Consider the following 4,954-nt stretch of genomic DNA (forward strand, 5'->3'; position numbering starts at 1 on the left):
GCTTCATAAGCAATTTCATACGGACTCAACGGCATAACATCACCGAGTGAGTCTAGCTCAGAGTCAGAGGGAACATACCAAGGATCATCATAAATAATGTTTTCTGACGTGATCATATGAATTGTTGCAAACGAAGGGTCTGCATTGAGTGGAGGGAGAGGAAAAGTTCCCAGTAAACCGGAATCCTTAACTAAACCTACACCAATGTCCCTATAAGGGATTGTCGTTTTACCAACATGTTGGATAGTTTCTGAAGAGGTTGGGTCGGATGAAAAGTATGTCAGCTGATCAATAGTCACGATCTTACCGTTATGTGGAAACTTAATGACTCTGAAGACCGATGAAACGACCGCTGTCATAGCATATGACCAACTTCGACCCAAAAGAAGGTTGTAGTCTAGAGGGGCATCAACCACTTCCACATCCAGACTAACGGTTTTACCTTCGACCCCTATAGGCAATTCTTGTAGAATACCAAACGGACGGAACCCACGGCCATCAAAGGCCTTAAGGATGGTGGGGGATTGGTTCAACGAAGGAGAACCAAGCGATCTCCAACATTGAATCGACATAATACACGTAGAAGCTCCCTCATCAATCACAGTCCGATGAATAGGCCTGTTTTTGACTATCACTGGGATTTGGAAAGCCATTTGATGGGGGAGACGTGGTGTACTATTTTCTAGATCAAAGATCATTAGGTTCGGGTCCTGAACATCGACAGCTCCGATAGCCGACAAAAGCAATTTTCGTTGCGCTGGACATGATTGCAGCACTTCGAGTGCCGACATTGCTGAAGGTGAAACAGCTAAGTCTTCAACAATGTTGTAATTCTGGGCTGCTCTCGCATGTGGATTGAAAGCAGACCTTCGAAGTACACCCTTGGCGGGCGGCTTAATCACTAAGTCTGGGTTAGGTTTTTCGATCTGTAGTGGATCGGAACCAGGAGCTGAGGTTGATGGGTTAGAGTGAGAAGATTCTGCTTCCTTACCATCAACAGGAGCCTTACTACCATAATCTTGCGATCGAGTCGCAATCCTGACATGAGACATCATCAAAATGGGTTCTTCACTGGCATTCGAAGAAGAACCTATCATCTTATTCTCCTGCTCTGGAAATGGATTTTTTAACACAGCAGGAGTGGGAGAACCTTTGACTATTTTCACTACCTCGGCCCGATGAGGGCAGTCTCTCGTAAAATGATCTTCTTCACAAATGAGACAAGGATATCGAGGTTTGCGCTTTTCGTCATTGGTTTCCGACTTTTCCGTTTTCTCCTTTGGAGCCTTGTCTGCTTTAGCCTTCTTCTTTCCTTTCTTCTTTCCACCGTTTTTTGGTTTGGCCGTAGATGACTCTACAGCGTGAATGTCGGCGGTAAGTTCAGGAGAAGACTCTCCTGTCGGAGAATCAGGCAAAGTGATAATTGGAGTATTGAAGCCTTGGAAGACTTCTTCTTGCTCTTCGTAGTCACGATACCGATCATACCATCAGCGGCATGAGATCCCGAAGGAGCAGCAGCGATTTGGTTTGACTTTGGAAGATCCGGAATTTTCTCGTGTAACGTACCCGACTGAGTGTAAACTAAGTCAAGGTATTGTGCCTGAGCAATGACTTGCTCCTCAGTAACTACTCCGGCCTTAGCTACATCTTCAGTAATTCTTGGTAATAATGATTTGACAAACCATTCAGCTAAGATTTGGTCCGGGATAAAAACTTTCACTAATCTCCTTCGACGTCTCCACTCATGAATGTGATCAGAAATGTACGTGGATGTCGATTGTTTTAGCGAAGTTAATAATTCTGTACCATTATCGTATCTGACTGGTAACTGAAAATGAGTTAAGAACGAGGTAGCTAACTGGCTAAAGTTGTAAAAAGAGGCCCGTGGTAACTCAATGTACCACTTGGCGCGAGACCAATGAGTGTACGCTGGAAAAGACGTAAGCGGATGGAATCATCTGAGATGGAATTTGAAGCACACCAGAGGTGGTAAGTCATCACGTGATTAGACGGATCCTCTCCAGACTTACCTTCGAACTTGGGTATATCGCTGGGCAACTTATTTGGCATTGGCGGCCAGAACTGAAGATATTGAATTGGATCGTTCGTTAGGCGCGTCAAGTCGGGTAAATCTAAAGTCGCAATAAACGGTAACTGCCGGTTAGGATCTCTAAAACTCTGAGTCACAATACCAGCCCCAGGAGGAGGATATCCAGGATAACTAGGAACAGGAGTCGCATTTGGGATATTATATCCTCCTGGAAAACCAGGATTAACCGGACCGTACTGGGGTTGCTGAGGTTGTTGATAAGTGTACCCAGGATACGGTTGATACTGGTAAACCGGTTGTTGGGCAGCTTGCCCAGGTTGATACTGTCCCTGGTACGGAGGTTGAACAAATTGAGGTTGAGTAGTAACAACCGTACTTGTACCAGGTTGGCCTGCAGGCATCTGGACTGTGGTTTGAACCGTAGATCCAGACAACGGTACAGATGTCTGAGGAGTGGTTACAGGGACAGTAGAAACCGGAGCTGCCGATACTCCAGAAGTAAGCATGGTAGATGTAGCGGTAGTTGCTGCAGCCGTGTGAGGTGGAGTACCAGGTGCAATTGGCGGCTGAGTAACTACTGAAGTTACAGGGGTCTGAACACTTGACTGGACAGGTTGCGGTTGCTGGGGTGGACCAGGAACTACAGGTTGTCCTGCTTGAGGTACCGACTGTATACTTGGTTGCGACATCTGTTGACCCTGTGACGGATCCCATGTTAACATTCCAGGGTATTGACTCGTAACAGGTTGAGGATACTGAGATCCATAGCCGTATTGAGGATAGGGTTGATAATTGTAAGGTGTAGTCCCATATGATTGCCCTTGAGGTGGTTGATAACCTTGACCAGGGTATTGACCCGTAGGTTGATAACCTTGAGGTAAATACGAGTACTGGGGTTGACCTTGACCTTGAGGTTGGTATCCTTGAGGTTGATACCCTTGGGGTTGATACCCTTGGGGTTGCCATCCTTGAGGTTGCCATCCTTGAGGTTGATATTGATACTGAGGTTGACTTTGGGGTACATATTGAGGCTGGGGTTGATACCCTTGGGGTTGATACCCTTGAGGTTGCCCCCCAGACACGAATGAAGTACCTTGAGGTTGCCCCCCAGGCATTAACGAAGGTTGCCCCCCAGGCGGTAATTGGCCACCTTGAGGTTGGTTAATGGGAGTTGAACCTGACATCATATAAACATCACCTATACTCAATGGTACATTACCACTGTTTCCAACTAATAACCCATGATCAATGGGTTGAGGAGATGCTCCCGCAAAGGTACCAGAAAGTGATTGATACCCAGTAGGAACAGAAGGACCGCCATGTAAAAATGATTCAGGACTTTGCGTAAACACAGATGACTGACCAGACATATTTACAGGAGTATGAATTCCTCTAGGTGGAAAAGGAGTACGAGGTGTAGAAAAACCTACTGAGTTGTCTAAAAAATTGGTTAATGCAAGGTACCAAGATTCACTTCTAGGAGGACTGTAAAAGATGGATTCACGCTCCCTTAGATCAAGGGTAATTAGATCTTCAGAATCAGAAACGCCTATTTCTTCCTCTGGAACAAGTTCTTCTATAGCAATTAATCCAACAGGAAGATTTTCGGTGATAATTCTTTCTATTCTTGGTGAATCAGGAACACTAGGAGTTGGAGTAACAGGTTCGGAAATTTCAGGTTCTTCGCCTGTTTCACTGGCAGATGAAAAACTACCAGCAAGCTCGGAAACTGTAACAGCTTCGGGATTGTAACCTGTTTCTAAACTTTGGTAATCTGGATGGACTACCAAGGAAGATTCTCCTTCTTCAGGTGAACCTACTCTACTGTCACTAGGAGGAGTTACAAGGACCTTTAAACCTTCTAAATTACTGGGATCGTCTCGAGGAGGTGAACCCCTAAGTTCACGGGATCTTCTCAACAATTCGGCCACAGAAACAACTTCAGGAGACTGGCCCGCAATTCGACGGGACCGTCTCGGTAATTCCGCCACAATTAAAGATTTTTAACTACAACACACGAAAACAAAGTAAAAATTTCAAATCAAACCACCTAAAGTCTTCTAAAGAACCAAACAAATTTGAAGCACACGCCTAAAGAATCTAGAGCGTCAAAGCACACACAAACAGTATCTTCCGGACCAAAAGCGCTAGTTGGTGATTAGGTCCAACCTCGCAGGATTCAGTACAGAAATGGTGGGTGGAACAGTTACGCCGACAACCTGCTTAATGAATAGACTGGACCAAGTTCCTCCACTTTAACCGTCTCGAAGTGAAGCGAACCCCCCAGAAAATCCAAGTGAGTATAGCCGACGTCTGCTCCAGGTACAGTGGGACCTTCCCTCCACCGTCACCTTGGGTAGAATCCTAGATATTATGGCCACTAAGGTTACCAATCACAACAATTACACCTGGGGGAACAGTCTAAACTCCGACAGCACGCAAGGGCAGAGTAACAAGCTCAATCCCCTTACCGGCTCCTTGACAGTAATCCAAGGTTTACCGATAAGTGACCCCTGGCTCCTCGACAATGGTTAATCCGAGGTTTACCGTTTGTAATACGTACTGTCTGGCGTCGTTCCCAACGAGGGAGGAATGATCCCCTCACTGGTTCGGACACGAGCTCGTGCTTCTCCTTTAAGAGGAGCTTTCCCAGAATGTAACTGAAACAATTGGATTTGTTCTACTCAAGATAGACTATCTGTTTGGTTTTGTAGTCTTGGAGAGTTAAGTACTCACCTACTCCAAGACCCTAGCCTAAGCTATGTTGGTGCTTTAGAGCCCTAGAAAATAAAAATTACTAGATTGATTTTAATTTAAGCGTTACTTTTAAGGTTGTTTCTTAAGTCAAAAGGTGATGGAAGTGAAACCAGTGGTGTGTTGACTCGACTCAAAACCACTACAAAA

Source organism: Pinus tabuliformis, chromosome 2_2 (genome assembly GCF_031772625.1).
Source record: "Pinus tabuliformis cultivar Carrire ecotype Pingquan chromosome 2_2, CPIR1, whole genome shotgun sequence".
Classification (NCBI taxonomy): domain Eukaryota; kingdom Viridiplantae; phylum Streptophyta; class Pinopsida; order Pinales; family Pinaceae; genus Pinus; species Pinus tabuliformis.